We start from the raw sequence: 22,840 nt of genomic DNA, 5'->3' as shown, positions 1-22,840 counted from the left end.
TTTTCACAACCAAGCAAGCCGGAAGATGAATTTGCTGTGATATTAAAGTCGTATGTATCAGTCTTTTATGCTCATGGAGTTACTAAAAGACGATCGTCGGGAAGTGGTCTTTATAATTGAACGATATTGCCTCTTAAAATGTTTCCTAGTAATTTGATATTTCCTCTTGTAGGGCGCGGTGGATCAATGGTAGACCGCTTACTCTGGCGTGTGGGATCCTTATTGTTTTCATCACCGCCCAAGTAAGTTTGTGGTGGACAAGATCGTATCCGTGGGTTTTCTCAGGGTACTCCCGCTTCTTGCCACTTTTCATTCCATCAATTCTTCTATTATCATTGTCTTGCTTTAATCATTGGGCGCTGTGGCTCAGTCGTTGAGCGCTTCCTGCGGTGCGTGGGGTCCTTATTCTTTCTATCCTCAACCAATTAAATTTGAAGTGGACAAGATCTTATCCGTGTTTTTTCTCAAAGTACTTATCCTTCTTCCCACTTTTCATTCCACTAATTCCTCTAATATCATTGACTTGCTTTAATCATTGGGCGCGGTGGCTCAGTGGTACAATGCTTCCTCTGGTGGGCCAAGTAAGTTTCGGATTAAAAAGATTGTTTTCATCACCGGCCAAGTAAGTTTGTGGTGGACAAGATCGTATCCGTGGGTTTTCTCAGGGTACTCTCACTTCCTCCCACATCTCATTTCACGAATTCTTCTATTATCATGACTTGCTTCAATGATTGGGCGCAGTAGCTCAGTGGTACATGGCTTCCTCTGGTTGGCCGTGTTAGTTTGTGGTGGACAAGATCGTATCTGTGGGTTTTCACAGGGCATTCCCGCTTTCTCGCACATTTCATTCCAGCAATTCTTCTATTTTCATTCACTCTCTTGAATCATTGGGCGCGATGGTTCAGTGGTAGAGCGCTTCCTCTGGTGGGCAAGATAAGTTTGTGGTTAACAAGCTCGTATCCGTGGGTTTTTCAGGGTACTCCCTCTTTTTCCCACATTTTATTCCACCAATTCTTCTATTATTGTTGGCTTTCTTGAATCATTGGTGCAGTGGCTCCGTGGTAGAGCGTTTCATCTGGTGGGTCAAGTAAGTTTGTGGTGGGCAAGATCGTATTCGTGGGTATTTTCTGGGTACTTCTGCTTCTTCCCACTTTTCATTACAGGAACTCCTCTATTATCATTGAATTGCTTTTCATCATTTGACGCAATGGCTCAGTAGTAGAGCGCTTCCTCTGGTGGGCCAAGTAAGTTTTTATGGACAAGATCGTATTCACGTTTTTTCTCAGGGCACTCCTGCTTCCTCCCACGTTTCATTCCATCAATTCTTCTATTATCATTGACTTGCTCAATTACCCTGACAAAACCCACGGATTCGATCTTGTCCACCACAAATTTACTTGGCCCACCAGAGGAAAGGGTTTACCACTGAAACACTGCGCCCAATGATTCAAGAGAGTGAATGATAATAGAATAATTGGTGGAGTGAAATGTGGGAGGAAGCGGGAGTACCCTGACAAAACAATATGGATACAATCTTGTCCACCACAAACTAACTTGGCCCACCAGAGGAAAGGCTTTGCCACTGAGCCACTGAGCCCAGATTGAAGAGGGTGAATGATAATAGAATAATTCGTGGAATCAAATATGGAATGAAGCGGGAGTGCCCTAACAAAACCAACGGATAAGATCTTGTCCATCACAAACTTACTTGGCCCACCAGAGGAAGCGCTGTACCACTAAGCCATTGCGCACAATGATTACGCAGGTCAATGATAATAGTAGTATTGGTGGAATGGAATATGGGCGGAAGTGGGAGTACCCTGAGAAAACCCACGGATAAAATCTTGTCCACCACAAACTTACTTTGCCAACCAGAGGAAAGATTTTACTACTGAGTACTGCGCAAAAGGATTGAACCAAGTCAGTAATAATAGAGGAATTGGTGGAATAGAATGTGGGAGGAAGCGGAAGTAACCTGAAAATAACCACGAATACGACCTTGTCCACCAAAAACTTACTTGGCCCAACAGAGGAAGGGGTTCACCACTGAGCCACTGCGCCCAAGGATTGAAGCAAGTTAATAATAATAGAGGCATTGGTGGAATGAAGAGTGGGAGGAAGCGGGAGTACCCTGACAAAACCCACGGAAACGATCTTCTACACCACAAAGTTACTTGGCCCTTCAGACTAAAGGCTTTACCACTGAGTCACTGGGTACAAGGATTGAATCAAGTCAATAATGACAGAAGAATTGGTGGAATGAAATGTGGGAAGAAGCAGGAGTACCCTGAGATAACTCACGGATACAATCCTGTACACCAGAAACTTACTTGGCTCACCAGAGGAAGCGCTGTACCACTGAGCCACTGCGCCCAAAGATTGAAGCAAGTTAATAATGTTAGATGAATTGGTGGAATGAAATATGGGAGGAAGCAGGAGCAGGAGTACCCTGACAAAACCAACGGATACGATCTTGTCCAGCACAAACTTACTTGGCCCACCAGAGGAACGGCTTTACCACTGAGCAACTGCGCCCAAGGATTGAATCAAGTCAATAATGATAGAAGAATTGGTGGAATGAAATGCGAGAGGAAGCGGGTGTACCCGGCAAAACCCACAGATACGATCTTGTCCAACACAAACTTACTTGGTCCACCAGAGGAAAGGGTTCACCAATGAGCCACGGCGCCCAATGATTGAAGACAGTCCCACGGATACGATCTTGTCCACTACAAACTTATTTGGCCCACCAGAATAAGCGCTGTACCAATGAGCCAATGCGCACAATGATTAATGCAGGTCAATGATAATAGTAGAATTGGTTGAATGAAATATGGGCAGAAGTGGGAGTACCCTGAGAAAACCCACGGATACGATCTTGTCCACCACAAACTTACTTTGCCAACCAGAGGAAAGGGTTTACCACTGAGCAACTTCGCAAAAGGATTGAAGCAAGTCAATAATAATAGAGGAATCTGGGGAATCAATAATGGGAGGAAGCGGGAGTACCTTGACAAAACACATGGATACGATCTTGTCCACCAGAAACTTACTTGGCCAACCAGAGAAAGCGCAGTACCACTGAGCCACTGCGTCCAAGAATTGAAGAAAGTGAATTATAGTAGGAGAATTGGTGGAATGAAATTTGTGAGGAAGTGGGAGTGCCCTGTCAAAACCCACGGGGACGATCTCGTCTACCACAAACTTACTAGTCCCACCAGAGGAAAAGCTATACCAATGCGCAACCGCGAACATTGGTTAACGTAAGTCAATAATAATAAAAGAATTGGTGGAATGAAATGTTGGATAAAGCGGGAGTACCCTGCCAAACTCACGGATACGATCTTGTCCACCACAATCTTACTTGGTCCAGCGGCGGAAAGGCTCCACCACTGAGCCACTGCACCCAATGATTGAAGAGAATGAATGAGAAAAAGGAATTGGTGGAATGAAATGTGGGAAGAGGCGGGAGTGCCCTGTCAAAACCCACGGATACGATCTCGTCCACCTCAAACTTACTTGGCCCACCAGAAGAAACGCTCTACCAATGAGCCACCGCGCCCAATGATTAAAACATGTCAATGATAATAGAGGAATTGTTGGAGTGAACAGTGGGAAAAGCGGGACTACCCTGAGAAAACCAACGGATACGATCTTGTCCACCGCAAACATACTTAACCGGGTATCGAAAGAATAAGGACCCCACGCACCAGACTAAGCGGTGTACCATTGAGCCACCGCGCTCCACAAGAACAAAAGAATTGGAAGTTACTATTAAACATTTTAAGAAGCAATATCTTTCAATGGTAAAGAACACTGCTCGATGATCGTCTTTTAATAACTCCATGAGCAGAAAATACTAATTCGTCCCTCTCCTATTATTTCTTTTTAAAACCATATACGTTATCCGGATATTACACTTTATTCGTCATCCGGATGTAATCAGCAATCCGAATGTTCTATTATCCAGATATTATCCGTTATCTTAATCTTATAAATTATCCAAATATTATACGTCAGTCATATATGGTCCGTCGTCTGTTATCCGTCAACCGGATATTACAAATCCGAATAAAATTGTATCCGATATCAAAATAAAAAAAAATTTCCAGAAATGGCCATCCCTAATCAGCATCGTCAGAAGCATACACGAACTAAATGTCTTCAAAGTCTGCTACACAAGAGCATCGGCAGATGCAGGGGCGATAGGGAATCTTTCTTATTTTATATATAAATAAAACCCATTCCAGAGTTTGGAGCTCTTAAAAGTAGCTCTAGGTAGGAGTATTATCAACCACCGAGCCCCCTGAAGTCCATCATAGATCCGCCTCTGGACAAGAGAATGGGAAACACTTATTATTCACATTCAGTTTGCACATCTCCACAAATAAACAATATTTTCATTCACTTCCATCTACTATTGCATTCTACTGAACTGTAACGACTTTTTATGTTTGAAAATAATTACTCATTTTTCAATAATTGTAAATGTTTATAAGTTCAGTAATTTACCATGAATAGAGTCAACTAGAAGTGTTTTTGTAACTAAGAAATAACAACATGAACTCTGCAATATCTTCTCACAAACTGTCGAGAGTTGAGAGTCTACAAACTTTACTTTTTCGTTTACTGATTACCTCGAAACCGTGGTAGCCAGAATTAGCCCAGGATAGGGGAATTATATGAAGAATATAACAATCTCAGGAAAGTGCAGAAGTCTTTTAGTCTGAGAGAAAATAGGAATGAAATCTCTAATTTCTAGTTCTATTAGTCTTGTAGCTCTTAGTCCGTACCAAAGTACTGATAGAAATATGGCCAATGAATTATGACTATTTTGTAGAACATTCCATTTTAATATCACAGGAAATTCATCTTCCGGCTTGCTTGGTTGTGTAAAGTTATAGAGTGTATTGGTATACTATGTAAAGTGTGTGTACTGTCGCTGATTTGTGATAACTATCAGAAACAGAAGTAAAAGGTAAATTACAGTAATAGTTTTCTGTTAATTTTTGTATTCAAGGGGAGACGGAAAACCTACTTTTATCTTAACATTTGTTTTTCTTAAAATTTCTATTCGGGTTCACACCCTTCCCCTTCAACATTGAATATGGAAATGGAGAACTTATTTAGAATTTGATTGTTGATCCCAGTATTTTTGAAGCATCACTTCTCGGACCTGGGCCTGTGATATGTCGATACATCGCTATCGTCGATATCTATATTATCATATATCAACATTCGATATCGCGAATATATGGACATGAATATAACATTCTAAATTTTCGATATCGATAGTTCGGGGGGCGGCGAGGTATAAGGGACCCATAAGACTTGTAATGAATGAAGAAATTAAACTTACTTTTTACAATGTTGTTTTCTAATCATAATATCTTTATTACCACAAATTGCAATCTAAATACATTTACTTTCATATTTGCAATTTTATATGGTATAATTTCTTAGGCGCCAGAACTTTTCTGTTCCCTAAATAAAGAAACAAAAAATCACGTGCAAAAGCAAGTGCTTCGAACGTTGAACTAGGATTTTCCATAAGATTTTTTTTATTTCTCTCTCTTGGAGATTTCCACCCTTTTGGCCTTTGGGACCGCTCATCGACAAATCATGCACACATGATCACTATATGCATTCATGCTCTTAGGCAGAGTCAGAGGTTTTGAAAATGAAACTTTTTAATAATAATAATAATAATATAAAAATGGGGTTTACAACTAAGGTCCCATTTCTTTTTCTTGCATGGGAGGACCCCAAGTCTGCTGCGCCACTGTGTCCCCTATTCTGTGTTTGTCTCTTTTCGTTTCGTTTAGCTATTTGTTTTTGTGCTGTTAGGATTTTATATGAAACCTTTGTATTATATAACTCTTTCTTTTTATGAGTTTCTGTTTTTGGGTTTGGAGGGGGGAAAGAGAGAAATGCTTTCTTCTTATATCTGTTTCTTACCATTCATCTTGTTTGAATTGCTTAAGTAAGTCATTTTGTAAGTTTTGGTGTTATCCAATTCCGTCACAATAATAAAATTGTCATTCTTAACAATTTGTTTTATTCTCTTATTTGCAGTTTGCCACACTGATATATGTGTGACAAAATTGAGGCTAGTATAACGCCTTTCGAATTTGACACCAACCCAACTGCCGGGCTTTTTGGTTTTCCTGCTATTGCAGGAAAAGGAGAATTGCAGGTGGTAATGCACTTTTGGAGTCGTGCATACAATGTATAACTACTTGTGTTTACTTTTGTTATATTGTACAAAAACATTTGTTTAAGTTTAACTTGATTTTTCTCCATTTTTAAAAGTGTTGGTTAGACCACTGTTGCGCTAACCCCCTCAATTGCATTTGTCGAAATAGAAAATAGCAAATGTATGTATTTCAAGTGTACTTTTTTTTCTCAACTTTGAGTCAGTTCCTCCTCAAATTTACGATTCGTTTTCCTTTTTTCAATTTGTAAGCAACCACATTCCGGTCCCCTTACTTTTAAGCAACAGCATTCAGTCAGTAGTCTTCTTAATTTTGAGTACTAATATTTCCTTTCGTTTCTCAAGAAATTGAATATTAATATACTGGTACATGAACAAAAAGGAGATCCAAAGAAATAAATTATTAACAATGAGCAGGAGTCCAACAGGACATTTCATGCACGCCTGAAGAGCTACTACGAAACTACTGAGATCAACGTTCGAATGCCAGATACAAAGTTCTAGTATTGTAAAGTAATATGTTTTTAAGCTTGCTATTAACAGTCGCTAGTTGTAACATTAATTATATTTTCCATAGGTGATCCACTCGTGAAATAGATCTTTTTAGCACTTCCGACTTTTTAGCACTTCAATGTTCATCTTTCGGCAAGACAAAACGTCTCCATTATCCAGTTATCATTAAATAACTTCATCAACGGTTTTCTTCATATGCTACGATACAAGGTTCGTATATACACTACAGGTTGCGCCAGCCCAATCGTTGGATGTGTGACGTCACCGGGTAAGCAGACGCGAGTATTCTCTTGCAGCAAAATTCCCGTCCAAAGCCACAAAATTTCCCGATGTGATGCAAAATTTCCCGCTAACCTAAATAGATATAATTTACATCTAGTAGTAAACAATTTTTAAAAATACCGCTTTAGACAGACTATGATGTACAATGGAATTCATTCTCGTAGTATAAAAAGGTATTATTTATAGTTATGCATGATAAGGTAAAAAACATTTTTTTAAAAAAATACTGTGTACACTTTTTTGTAACGAACACTATGTCGTTCTTTATGGTTTGGAAGGGAATGTTAGTGTATCACTTTTCAGTGTGTATATCACTTGTCTTCTTCCTTCTTTTAGGAGTTGCAGTTTAATTTAAGGTGCAGATATCTGTCCCTGTCGTCTGTCACCAATTATCTAAACGATATCAATCAATGAAAATGATCATTATTTAAACATAAATAAATGATTTAAAACAATAAACATTTCTGCTTTTCGAATATTTTTATTAGTTTTGAAGATATTATAGAAAAACTAAAATTAGCGGTAGTTTAATTTTGCTGAAGTGAAGACCCTTAAAGAAAGTCCTCGTAAAGTGAATCTGCACTCATGAATGCAACTCCTACCCTGAGAAACAATTTTTACGGCATTAAATTAATTTCGTGAAGAAATAACTACATATAACAAGATAGCACATGATCGATCCATACACATCATATACAGGCATATTGTCAATCTGTACGCAATAATCTGAGCATGCGCCAAAGTAATAACATGCCAAGAACGTCTTAAGAAATCTTTTAAATCAAGAAAAGTGAAAAATGTTTGCTATCTTTTTTAAAAAGTCACGGAATATTCAACGCCAATTTTGGGAAGCCGCCTGTAGTACGTAGCACTAATATTCTTTAATTTTATAGTTATACAAAACAGATTACTGCTAGTATGCATCAAAATAATGTCAATTGCTTTCCGTGTCCACATACTCAATTTTAGTGCCACCGCATAGCGATTTTCGTTTGTTTTATTTGATATAATGTTGGATAGAAATAGAACAAGTTCTAATTTAGAGCAGTTGTGTCAAATATTGTAACCAACCAAAAGTTGCATACAACTTGGTATCATAAATGTTCAAATTCCACTTTGATGAAATATTTGATACAATATATGATGGAATATTTGTTCGTCTATAGCGTATTTAAAAAAGTTGAGAATGTCTCCATTTCCCGTTTCCAGCCTATTTTAAAGAAAAATTCCCGCATTCCCGCCAGTGCTCAGAATTTCGCATTTTACGGGAAATTTCCCGCAAACTGGCATCAGTGGCTTGGCTGTGCTTACCACATGACGTCACACGTGTTCGGCATAGTTCGTAATCTCAGTTTGCGGCGCCCCTCTGCTACGATAGACCAAAAAGAAGTTAATTCAGAAGCCGTGCTTCATTGCAGTAATTCAAATTCCAATCATACTATATTGACTCAGGTATTCATGTTCACGCATTTCCACCAGCGGAATGCTTGGATGTTTCCTTAGAATAAGACACTAGTCACCTTCTTCATCATCCCTTAGATCTATGTCAGTTAGCTTAAATAAATTAAATAAAACGAAAAGCATAAAGGAGATATATTCCGTTATCACATAACACAGAGACTTTGTTAAATATACTCCATTATTCTGGATAATCACAATAAAATTTTAAAACACATTTTTCTGACCAGAACAAAATGAATTATTTAATAATTATATGATTTTTGTTACAGTTTCAAGGACCTAACATCCTCTTCATCAGACATTAAGAAAAGACAGATGACAGCAAATCTTATATCTTCCTCAGCCGTTAGTTAGCATTTTCATTTATATAATTTTAATTGTCGTTTTTATATATATAAAATTAAAATTTGTAATATGTAACAATATCATATAATTTCATTTTTAATATATGCTAATTGTCAATGCAATTTACAATTCTATTGATCTTTATATAAAATAAAATAAAATAAAATAAAATAAAATAACAGAAATTTGGAAATATTCAAATTGCACTAATAGTCTTATGCACTTTTCTTTTTTATCACTTCTAATAATTTCTCCCATTGCTCATGTATATTCATACCACTTGTCCAGTTCATTAAGTTCTCCTCTTGTTCTCTCTTTATTCTTCTCGCTTCCTTCCACTACCTAATTATCTTTCTTTTTTCTCTTTCTAAACCTTTAGCCCCTTCCTAATCTATCCTATGTCCCGTTTCTTTCACATGTTTGTAAATAGCATTATTTTCTCTTTTCATTCGAACGTCATCTTTATATTGTTTCAATCTGTCCATGAGCATTTTTCCTGTCTCCCCTATGTATTTCATGTCACACTCACTACATTTCACTTCATAGATAACTCCTTCTTCTTCCTCCACTATATTGCTTTCCCTCCTTTTCTTTTTCTTCCTTATACACCTCACCAACGTTTCTCCTCCTTTTCTATATGTCTTAATACCTCCTTCTCTTAATAACCTGTTTAGCACTTCCGCCTTTTCTCCTATGCTTTGAATTCCATACCACTTCTTATTTTCTTCCTCTTCTTTCTTTTTTATATTTTCTTCTTTTTTCTTTCCTTTTATGTGTTCTATCCTATATCCATTATTTTTAAGTTGTTTATAGAAATTTTCCAAATCTTTCTGCTTTCCCTCTTCTTCACAATTGATGTTCTCTATCCCCCTTTCCATGTTCCTAATGAAGTTCTTTTTAGTTGCTTTGTCTACATTATTTCTCCAGTGACAGTAAATACCTGCCCAACACGTTTTTTTGATACCAACTGGTAATTACTTTCTCACCTTGCTTCTCTACCTTCATATCCATAAAATTGATGGATTTATTTTCTTCTACTTCTAATTCTAAGCTTATACCTTTTTCTTCGTCTTCTATGAGTTCAACATATTTCTCCAGTTGTTCTCTATTCCCTCTCCATATCCCTAAACAATCATCTACATACCTGCTGAAGAAGATTAACTTTCCCTTTGCTTCTTTTGTCACTTTTTTCTCCCACTTATTCATCACTATTTCCGCTAAAACTGGACTCAGTTTGGATCCAATGCTTAGACCTTCTTTTATTCTTACTAGTCTTTCTCCAATTATACAGTAGCTATTTTCCCACAACGTCTTAAGCGCTCTTATAACTTTTTCTTTTTTCCATTGACCTCTAACTTTCCCTTCCATTTCTTCTTCTATCGCCCTTAAAACATAATCTCTTTTTATACTTGTGAAGTCAGTGAGGAAGATGTAAGATTTGCTGTCATCTGTCTTTTCTCAGTGTCTGATGAAGAGGACGTTAGGTCCTCGAAACTGTAACAAAAATCGTATAATTATTAAATAATTCATATTGTTCTGGTCAGAAAAATGTGTTTTAAAGAGACTTTATTAAAGCGTAAATTAAATGCCGAAAAAACTGAAAATGTCTGATAAAAACAGAGACAACTGCCGAAACTGTAACAATGGTTCAAATGTTATAACAAAAATGACAATATACTTTGGTCAGCTGAAAGTTTTTTCAGACTATTGTCAGCACGCGAAATACAATAGAATTTCCATATCTAATAACATGGTACATTTCTTTCGAAAACGAAAAATTATTCTTATTTTTATTTTACATTTCGAAGTTTATCCAGGTTTTTCTTATTAAATATTTTATGTTTACTTTTACCTTTTCTCACTAGGGTAATTTTAGAGCATGACAGTAAAATATTAATTTTCTCCCGTTTGACATCTATTTTAAACATGATCTCGTTTGCCAACACAGTGATTGACGTTCCTTCTCGAGCTGGATAGGTGAGTTTCTTGGATTCTCTTCCCACCGGCAATATCTCCAATAGTGCTTTGGATTATTCTGAAAACAAGACAGTAAAGACGTGCTATCTCCTTAACACCAATACCATTTATTCACTTGTAAACATCTTTCACTATGCAATATAAGAATTTTCTCTGAAAAAAACAGGTTTAAGCAAATTGCAGCAGAAGATATTTAGAAGTTTCAGAAAAGCTGTCAATGTTATTTGTAGTTCGTGTGTTTATCTTATGCAAGTGGTTCGAACTGTATGATTTAATCGAAAAGGAAATACGTAAAACAAAGTGGGAGTAATAATGGGGCTTTATCAGACTCAGAATGTATTTTACAATTGAGGATTTTTTTGCGCAAAATTATGGTCTTGGATTGTTTGAATTGGAACTCAGCTTTCCTTGTAGTACCAAGGCTACATGAATTGTGGATCTACAACTTTACGCAGTGTAACATCTACCTGAACTCTTCACCGGGATTCGAACCCAGGTTCTCCCGCACAGAAGGTGTGTACTCTAACCATACAATCTCTAGGCTGGTCTATAACTATTTGCTTTGGAGAAAAAGGACGTAATATAAAGTTTTAGGTATACTGTACGATGCAAGAAATGCTGAAAAAAGTAAGCTATCTTTCGTACTTTTTACTTTATAACTAATATTGTGGCAATGTAATTTTAAAACGAATTAAGATTTTTTTATTTCTTCTGATAAGTACATATAACGAAGTGTCTAAAAGAAACACTTTGATTTGATGTAGTTGAGAGAGAATATGCGGAGGTGACATACTAGACATATCGAAAGTTAAAAGTAAAGGAATTTTGTCTCCTTTAGTTTAAAAGTAAAGGAAATCGGAGGCTAAATGCCAAGTTTACGAAACTTCTCCTTTGACTTCCGTCCATGCCAGCTGGATTCAGGTTATATTTTGTGTTTCTATTTCTCCGAGTTTCATCTTAGTATTATCCTTCTATCTGTGCCTAGATCTTCTAATAGATGTTTTCCGATATATTACCAGTTAGGACCTTGAAAGCATTCCTACTTTCTTTCATTCTGGCTACATCGCCAACCCACCTGAGCCCCTAGACTTTTTTACTATAACAATGTTTGGTAAACGCTTTAATTTTTGCATTTTTTCGTTATGAAGTTTCCCCTATCTTATATCACTATTCCTCTTTGGTCCGAATGCTCGCTTCAGGATTCTATTCTCAAAACTGTCAGCATGAGTTCTTCTGTCAGATTAGGATACTATTTTTCGCAACAATTTAACACAACTAAAATGATTATCGTCTTATATATTTATTGTTTTAAATTCCTCTACAGAATTCGCAACGACAACAGCTTTGAACTGAATAATAACACGAAATCCCTGCTTCAAGTCAACATTTAACTTTTTCGTTAATATGATTTTGGTTTGGAGTGTTAAAATGATCAACATTTAGAAATGTTAAAATGTATTCACTGTCACTAATCGTAAAGTGTAAAAGTTCTAAACTACAGCAAATCAATTCTAAAGAATATGATGAAGCCCTAAATATGACCTACATGCACGGGTCCTAATGTGCAATAATCCTGAAAATCTCGTGTGACATTAGCAGCAAGTATTGAAATTCGCAGTTTGTAGCAGAACTTTACATATGCCGAGATAGTACTACGATGATTCTCAATTGGTAAATTGCAAGGGTTTTAAAGGTAGAGATAACGTGATAGGGAGAATGCTATTATAGATGAAAGATATTTAAGTAACCTTCAGTGGTAACATTTTTCGTCAAACAGGTGAGATGAAGGACGAAAATTTTCTATTTCTGATGATTAAATCCGATTCACCTGTGTTGCTGTATAATCGCAATTAAAACAGAGCTTAATAAACGCCGAAATATTCACCCACTGTGAAGCTATATACCTCACCAAGGATTTACAATTGCTCGCATCGGCTGTCATATAGTTTAATTAAAATTTGCTTAACTTACATTGGTATTAATAAAAAAAATACGTATTTCTTCCTTTCAGATCCCATTTATTCATTTATTTATTTTTATCAGCTCAAGTCCATTAAGAATATGTTATAATAAAGCATGCTAAGGACAAAAAGAATCAGACTATGTTTGTGTATTTCAAAAGGTAAGGGAAAAAGGATGTTAGTGCCATTTTTAACTTTCCAGTAAATTGATAAAGTAACATCAGCATTTTCATGCAATGCAATGCAATGACACACTAAACAACTTTCACTGCATATGTAAGTTAACTTCAAACTTAAACTACCTACCTACTGATCTGTGATCTGTTCCAACCCACTTCACCTAATAATTCAAGTTTCCGTGGCGGCTTAGTGGTACAAAGTTTACCTCTGGTGCATGGAGTCTTGGATTCGATCGCAGCTTGCGCCAAGTGAAATTTGTGGTGAAGAAACATCGTGTGCTTGGGATTTCCCGCTGTTCTTCCGTTTCCTCCAACATTCGTCATTCCACAATTTCCTTTATTTCTCATCATCACCGTCTCCTTAACTTTTACAGCATAACCGTGTGATGTAAAACTTAAAGGTTTCATTTCATTTTAATTTTTTCTTTAATTTCACCACAAGTGGAGTTTACTATTGTCTTCCTCCTAACCACTCATTTGTCAACCACATACCAACATAGAAGGTTAGTTCGTTGAAGGAGACCTTAGCTTGGAAAAGAACTAATCTCTATTGTATGTTTCTGGCTAACAATTTATAAAAAAATATCCTGAGAATTTTTCCTCTGTGGAGTTTCAGTCCACCATAATTAGTCATTCTTTGGGGAAGGCACAAGGTCTCAGTGGTAGAGCGCTTACCTCTGGCTAATAGGTCCCAGGTTCGATCCCCGGTCAAGTAAGCTTGTGATGGACAAAATTGTGTCTGCTGTTTTCTTGTGGTACTCCCGTTTCCTCGCATATTTTATTCCGTCAATTCGATCATCATTCACTTACTATCCATTTCTTTCAACCCAAAGGATATAATCGTGGGACGTTAAACAGAAATATTTCTTAGGCGTTCTGTGGGTTAGCTAACAATTCATGATAATAAACTATATTTTATGACTAAATGAGACATCGATATCACTATTAAATTAAGCGTTACCTATGAAGATATTTACGAATTGAGTACATTAACAAACTAGGCCGAGGTAATCGTTCTACTTATCTACTGCAAACAACAAAATTCAAAAATTCACTTTCGCTCAAAAGTTATAGTTTGGAGTAATGGTCTAGTAACATTACAGTCTTATAATCCCCACTTATGTGATACTAATATCACATCTATAAGTATATAAGTTATTTGAGTTTGTGCAAGCTTTGCCTTTTTAAATTGTAAAATCTTATTTGTACAGTGAAGCCCCAGACCGGAAAATTCTCAATACTTGATAAGTCCAAAATACAGTCATCTTTTTCCTGGCAAAATATGTACGAGTGAACTCTCCCTTCTACACGAACTCCCACTGACATTCCTCTTTTGCTCACAATACAATAGCAAACTCTTCATCATGAGCAGGAATTATTATCAGTGCATACGTATTTAGCACACAAAGCAGTTTATGCATTTTGGAAATAAACCTTCGATCGATTTCTTCAACTGTTCCAGCAATTTCAAGCCAATTTCAATCAGAATAATCCACAGGATTATACACAGACATTTATTCTAGGGTTCCAAAATAAATTCATAAATCATTATATGTTACATCTGTCTACATTATCAGTGTTTAACAATACGAAAATTCAAGGATCCTTGGTTCGCCTCCACTTCGAATCGTGTGGATTTTGTACTGGAGAAACACTGTGCTCGTGAGCTTTCTCGGGGTTCTGCCGTTTTCTATCAATTTCTTCTCCATTATACCATGGGACTGATGTTCAATGTTAAAATAATAACGTTTGGTCATCCCAGAGCACGTACATCAGACGGGCATACAGACAAACAGGCAGATAAACAATTTTATTTATTTTAAATGAGTAAAGCTGTTCGTACGTGAGTTGTCAAAACAACCACTGCATTTGTGCTGTGGTTTGACGGTCTGAATGATACAGTGTACTATCTCTGGTGCTTAGGGTCCCTGGTTCGACCTCCGAGGAAGTAAATTTGTTGTGGAGAATATCACACCCTCTTTTCTCGGGACTCTCTCTCTCTCTCTTCACATTGTATCCCAGCACTGTCTTAAACATGTGTTTCTTTAGCGTAAGGAGCATATTTGTGGACTGTTAATCTAAAAGATATCATCTCTCTCTCTCTCTCTCTCTCTCTCTCTCTCTCTCTCTTTCTCTCTTACGAAAGGCATGATGTATTAATGATTGCAAAAACTCACTTAACTCCGTATGATGTTCTTATTGTGAAGCAAATACGAAATGTCGATTTAGAGGGACGTTAAAAAATTTTGTGATACCTTGATCCAAGGTCCAAGGTACCACAATTTTGTGATACTTTGAATCAAAAATTATCTTGTACTCCTTATATCAGGAGAACTTTTGTGACTCCTGATTCAAGATCCAATATATTACAATAGTAGTAGAAAATGGATCGATCTGGAACAGTATTAGGCCATACTAGAACAACTCAGGATTCCCTGGGAAATCGAGCACCTTGAACCGTCCACCCACGGTCTTTTACGACCTCCATTTTAGGGGTGTATTTGTTCCCTTTTATGAGAACTTTTTAGGGGGTGTACTCGTTCTCTTTTACGACCTCCATTTTACGGGTGTATTCATTCTCTTTTATAAGCATATTTTCCAACCCCTATTTTAACACAGGAGAAATTACATAAGACTACGAACACATAGAAGAACAGATAACACATAAGACTACGTAACATAGCAAGGGTGTATTCGTTGTTTTTTATGATAACTTTTTCCACCCCTATTTGAATATAACACATATTTCATAAGACTATGTAACATAGCAGAGCTAATATAAGAGTATGGCTTATTTTCCAACCCTATTTTAACATAAGACTACAAACACATAGAAGAGCAGAGAATACATAAGATTCGTTCTCTTTTATCAGTACATTTTAAGGGGTGGACTCGCTCCCTTTTATGCTCACTTTTCAACCCCTTAGCAGAAACTACGAACATATAAGACTACGTAACATAGCAGGGATGTATTCATTCTCTTTTATGAGCATATTTTCCAACCCCTATTTGAACATAGCAGAGAATACATAAGATTACGTTTCCACCTCCCATTTAAACATAGCAGAATTAGTAAAAGAGTATGGCATATTTTCCTACCCCTATTTTAACATAGCACAAATTACGAACATATAGAAGAGCAGAGAATACATAATATTCATTCCCTTTTCCACCCCTTATTTTACCCTAGCAGAGAATACATGGAGACTACGAAAACAAAGTACAGCAGATAATCTTTTATGAGTACACCACCCCTATTTGAACATAGCAGATAATACATAAAACAGGGGTGTAATCGTTCCAACCAATATTTTAACATAACAGAAATAGCGAGCACAATAGAGCAAAGATTACAATCGAACAGCCTGAAACCTCCACCCACGGTCTACAGATAGTCACTTTAAGGGGTGTATTCATTCTCTTTGATTACCACTTTTTCCATCCCTAAGAACAGACTAAGAACATAGCAAATTCGTTTCCAAGCCTTATTTTAACATAGCAGAGATGTATTCTTTTAGGGGTGTATTCATTCTCTTTTATGAACACTTTTTGAGGGGTGTACTCGTTTTCTTTTATGAGCTTATTTTTCAACCCCTAGTTTAACATAGCAGAAATTACATAAGATTCATTCCCTTTTTCAACACCTATTTTAGCAGAAAATGAATACTAATGTAACATAGCAAAGGGGGTGTACATAAGACTACGAACACAAAACTGTATTTACTCCACCCCTATTTAAACATAGCAGAACTAGTAAAAGAGTATGGCTTCATTTCTTATAGTCTGGCTTATATAATTGGGTCTTATAGTTTATTTGGGATACGCACTTTGTATGACACTTAAAACCCAATCACTCGTAAACGAAGCAAGATATTGAGGTGCTGTTTCCACATTTAGCAATTGGTCACCAGCAACTACATGTTCCAAAAATACTGACCATCGAGGTCAAAGGTCAAAAACTTGAAAACGGAGCCACATATTGAGGTACTGTTTCCACATTTAGTAACTGGTCATCAATTACTATAAGTTCCAACAATAATGACCATCGAGATCAAAGGTCAAATATTTAAACTAGAATAACTCGTAAACGGACCAACGAATAAGTTTGTGACTTATTCAATTTTGTACCAAGTAGAAGAAAGTGAAGAAGTAATAATTTTAGTGGCTTTTTAACTTTTGTATTAACGCCCAAAGATTTAAAAAATGCCATTTTAACTACCTAAGGATTTCAGTACCTTTTCGAGTTATTCAAATAAAACGAAAAAATGAATTTGGATGCAGTCTTTAAACTAACCAGAAATAGAGAAAAAAGGACCACTTTGTACTATTTCAACTAACAAACGTAAAACTTTTGAGTGAGCTTTCCAATTTTGTAGCAAGAAGAAAAAACACTTTTTAATTAACTCAGAATTTCATATCATTTTGCGACAAAATAAACGAAGAAATAGATTTGGATGGAGTATTTACTTTTGTACGAACCAGAAAAAAGTGAAGAAGGTCCATTAAACTAGCTCAATATTTCTGTACAATTTTGTACTACTCAAATAAACGAAATTTTATTTTTGTACCAATCAGAAGAAAATCAAAGAAGGGTCATTTTAACTAGCTCAGCATTTGTACCTTTTTGTGTTGTTATTAAAATAAACTAAGGGTTATATTTGAGTGACCTACTCAATTTTGTACCAAGTAGAAAAAATTGAAGAATGAACAAATTTTGTTTGCAATTAGAAAAGCGGAGAAGGTCTAATTTTAAATAGTACAGTATTTATCTACATTTTGTACTACTAAAATTCTACTTTCTGTACCAACCAGAGAAAAACAAAGAAAGACCATATTCTGCTACTCAAACAAACGAAGGAATAATTTCACAATTTCTATACCTTTTTGTGCTATTCAAATAAACGAAGGAATAAATTTTTACTTACCAGCAAAGGCGAAAAAGATTCATTTTATACCTCTTGGTGAAATCAAATAATGGAGGGAATAAATTTGGGTGGTCTATTTTATTTTTGAGCTCATTCGAAAAAAGCGAAGAAGGACAATTTTATACCCTTTTTTATAATTTAAGGAAAGGAATAAATAAGTATGGGTGTCCTATTTCCTTTTGTACCAACGAGAACTATTTATAACAGGTTTAGATGTTTATGCCTTTTTGTAATATTTGTACAAACTGGAAAACGCTACACAAATAAACAAAGGAATAAATTTGTAATAACCTCAAAAAGCGAAGCTCAGCTTGATATACCATTTGAGCTACTCAAACACATTTGAGTGGCCTATTGAATTTTGTACCAACGAGAAATCTCATTTCCAGGCCATGTTTCACTATTTAAACAAACGAAGGGCTAAATTTGAGAAAGCGAACATGGACTCAGAATTGTATATCATTTTGTAATACTCAAATTTAGATGGAGTATTTAGCTTCGTATGAACCAGAAAAAGTGAAGAAGGTCCATTTTAACTAGTTCAATATTTATGTACAATTTTCTACTACCCAAATAAAAGAAAGAATAAATTTGGATAATCTATTTTTATTTTTAAACCAATCAGAAGAAAATGAAAGAAGGGTCACTTTAACTAGCCAAGCAGAAAAAGAAAGAATTAACACTTTGTACTAATCAAGTAAACAAAGGTATAAATTTGTACTGACCAGAAAAGGAGAAGATTCAGCATTCTATACTTTTTGTGCCGAATTGGGGTGTCCTATTTTCTTTTGTACCAACGAGAGAAAAGTCAAGAACGACCATTTTTAACAGGCTTAGAATGTTATACCTTTTTGTAATATTTGTACCATACAGAAAAAGCGAAGAAATACCATTTTTAACTAGCTGAGAATTTCTAGACCATGTTGTACTGTTTAAACAAACAAAGAGATAAATTTTTGTAGCCTATTTAGTTTTGTAGCAAGCAGAAAAAGGAAAGAACTAACATTTTGTTCTAGCCAAATAAATGAAAGAATAAATTTGGGTAGAATATTTAGTTTTGTACCTAGCTAAATAAGAAAAAGAAGTGAAGAACGAATACAATTTGGATGGACTAATTTCTTATGTACCAACAAAAAATGCAGCGAATTTGAGTGGCATACACACTTTTGTACCAACGACAAAAAAGAAACCGAAGGAAGAATAAATTTGGGTGACCTATTCAGTTTTGTACTAAGCAGAAAAATTTGAAGAATGAATAAAATTTAAATAGCTCAGTATTTATATACATTTTGTACTACTAAAATAAACGAAGGAATAAATTTGGATGTTCTACAGAAGAAAACGGAGAAGGGCCATTTTATTTAATTTTGTAGTACTCAAATATACAAAGGTATAAATCTGTGTGGCCCATTCAGTTTTGTACTAAGCAGAAAATTTGTTGGCTTTTTTTAGAAAGACCATTTTATCTTTCGTATTACTCAAATAAAGAAACCTATTCAGATTTTCCGGTTCCGGTTCAGATTCCTTATTAAAAAGCGAATAAATTTCTATGTTCTACTTTTTGTGCTCTACAAATAAACGAAGGGAAAGCAAAGATAGACCATTTTTAACTAGCTTAGAATTTATGTGCCTTTTATAACGAAGGAACTAATTTGAGTGGTCTATTTGTGTATCAATCAGAAGGAGGTTCATTTTAACTAATCCTGCTGCGAGTAGATCAATTAGTACATAGTTAAAAAATAAAACAATATGGCATTATTGCGACTTAATAGCCTAAATAATTCATTTTCGAATACATACGGACTAAACCACTATGGCAAAAAATTACTACTCTCTACTTATGCTTATTTACAGCACATTTAAGAGGACCAAGCATTAGAAACCCACTAGTAGGGCGCCGATTCAGTAAACCAGTTATGCTTTAGAAAACAAAATCCATATTGGAGTATAACTTTAAAAACATACTCTTATGACCACCTTTTATACAACAAACAAGCTTCTTAGCCCCACTCCAGAAATTAGAAAAGAAATTCTTTCTTCTACGGTCTTCGGCATGCATTTTAGACCAAGAGCAGCAAGATTAATATTTGTGTCCCCCTGCTTTAAAAACCACTTCTGCTGGAAAGAAATTAGAGTCTCTCGATTTTCTGTTTTATCCGGCAACCCCAATAAGCAGCTGTTAACCTTATCCACATCTTAGGATTTATCAGGTTGCATCTAGTAAAAGAAAACGAATATATAATTTGAGACAGTTCCATATGGGTAAATACAGTATTAGTAAAAACGGTAGTTTTTAATTAAGTAGAGATAAAGAGAGAGTGTGAAAAAATGGATAATTAAATTTTAAATCATTATTATTATTATTTTAGAGATCAAAGGGAAGAATAAATGAATTTGAGTGGCATATGATACAACAAGATATGTCATTTTTTTATTTTATCGTGTGCTGTTTAAACAAATGTAGGGAAAAAATTGTGTACCAACGAGAAATGCACTACTCAAATAAACGAAGGAATTTAGTTTTGTACAGGGCGAAAAAGGAGTGAAGAATTAATAAAATTTGATTGGAATATTTTCTTTTGTACCAGCTGGGAAAAGTAAAGGAATTTAGTTATGTACCATTGTAACAAACTGAGTATTTTTTACTATTTAGTACCACCGAGAAAAAAACATTCAAATAAATGAAGGAATAGAATATTTAGTTTTGTACCAAGCAGAAATTTGTTGGCTTCTTTACTTTTGTATTAATGACTAAAAACTTTAACACATACTTGGTTGTGTGCATTACTGTTTTGAATTTTAGAGTATAAGTACAAATTGTTTGGTATTATTTTACAATGGCTGAAGTTTTTCATTTTCCTGTGGTACAACGTAATGGTCGCCCCGCTTATTCTAGGTCTACAGTTAGATATTTTCGGTTGAATAATGGTATACAGCCATGTTTTGTTGAGCACAATGCCCACTATAACGATGTGGTAGACAATTATTTGATGGATAGATATTTGTTTAATAGTCGCTATAACAAATGGTATATGGTAGAATTTGTTAAGCATTTATCGCAGGTAGACATTTATTTTTTGTCGTTGGTTACTGGTTTAGCTGCACACAGTTCTCTTTTCCAATCAGCTACATTTTGCCATGGAAACTAAGGGTAATAGTTATACTATGACAACTTTCTTTCGCTAAGGGGGAACACAGGACGCTTTGGATGAGCTACTACAGTTTTGGAATCATTGGTGCTAGTTGAGGCCAAGTATCCAGATTGCAGATTTTCTTGGTTGCTTTACACAATGTGTTAAAACTGGTCTTTTTGTGGTATCTCCTGATACCACTCTGTTGGACCTCGCAGTATTTGGAAACTTGGTGAGAAAGAATAACAAATGGTTTTTCTCACAATAAATCTCTACATACAGAATAATCCATTATGGTAAAAAAGCGACATAAAAGGGCTATATTAAACACCAGTAAATACTACTTTCTCCTTATTCTTAGTTCGAGTAGACTTAAGAGAATTTAGATCATATTACATTATACTTCGATACCAATAATTCCCCGATTAGTAGTAGGTATTACAAGAACGATACATTGTGTAAGAATTTTCAATTAATAGCTGTATTGCACTGTGCTTATAAAATAATAATAGCCTGTAATAGTGCAGTTTATTTTTCGAATGAGAGTAGCTTTAAAGGTGTACATTTTCTAGTCTACCGGCAATAATGATCTCTGAGAGAGTTATTGGGTAAAGATAAAACTTACCCGATAACAATTTGCTAGTGGCGAACCAATTACACCACCATTTTGCGACAATGTACTTGGGAGTTATGTTGCGAACACATTTATACGATCAAATTTCTCAGATTTAATGCTAAATTAAATGGGCACGAGGGGTAAAGTATTTGGGAAAAATAACGAAGAAGTACTAGGATGTGCCAATCGAAAAATTTCAGAACATCTACAAAGAGAACATTACAGAAGATTTTGCAGGTATTTTAATTTTGGGATGGAAGGACAAGTCTACTAACACTATTTGTAACAACGGTGATACCGTGGGTGTAGATTGTCTTAGATGGAATACAGGTAATTCTTCTATTAAAATTTACAACTATCTAATTGATTTGTTCATTGTTCAGACAAGCGTTTACAGGGTATTACGATATTGGAAGCAATTATCTTTAACTACTATACTGATGAGTGGATCCAATACAAGACTGTTTAGAACTAATTTTGCACACCAAAGAATATTTTAGAGATATGGAAAAAGTTAACAGATGCTTTTTGGGGTTGCCGGATAAAACAGAAGATCGAGAGACTCGAATTTCTATCCAGCAGAAGTGTTAGTTAAAGCAGGGGGATACAAATATTAATCTTGCTGCTCTTGGTCTAAAATGCATGCCGAAGACCGTAGAAGAAAGAATTTCTTTTCTAATTTCTGGAGTGGGGCTAAGAAGCTTGTTTGTTGTATAAAAGGTGGTCATAAGAGTATGTTTTTAAAGTTATACTCCAATATGGATTTTGTTTTCTAAAGCATAACTGGTTTACTGAATCGACGCCCTACTAGTGGGTTTCTAATGCTTGGTCCTCTTAAGTGTGCTGTAAATAAGCATCAGTAGAGAGTAGTATTTTTTTGCCATAGTGGTTTAATCCGTATGTATTCGAAAATGAATTATTTAGGCTATTAAGTCGCAATAATGCCATATTGTTTAATTTTTTAATCTACGTACTAATTGATCTACTCGCAGCAGGATTAGTTAAAATGAACCTCCTTTTGATTGATACACAAATAGACCATTGAAATTTGTTCCTTCGTTATAAAAGGCACATAAATTCTAAGCTAGTTAAAAATGGTCTATCTTTGCTTTCCCTTCGTTTATTTGTAGAGCACAAAAAGTAGAACATAGAAATTTATTCGCTTTTTAATAAGGAATCTGAACCGGAACCGGAAAATCTGAATAGGTTTCTTTATTTGAGTAATACGAAAGATAA

This window comes from Thermobia domestica, chromosome 4, assembly GCF_964235325.1.
Source record: "Thermobia domestica chromosome 4, izTheDome1.hap1.1, whole genome shotgun sequence".
NCBI lineage: Eukaryota > Metazoa > Arthropoda > Insecta > Zygentoma > Lepismatidae > Thermobia > Thermobia domestica.
This window is presented reverse-complemented; position numbering follows the sequence as displayed.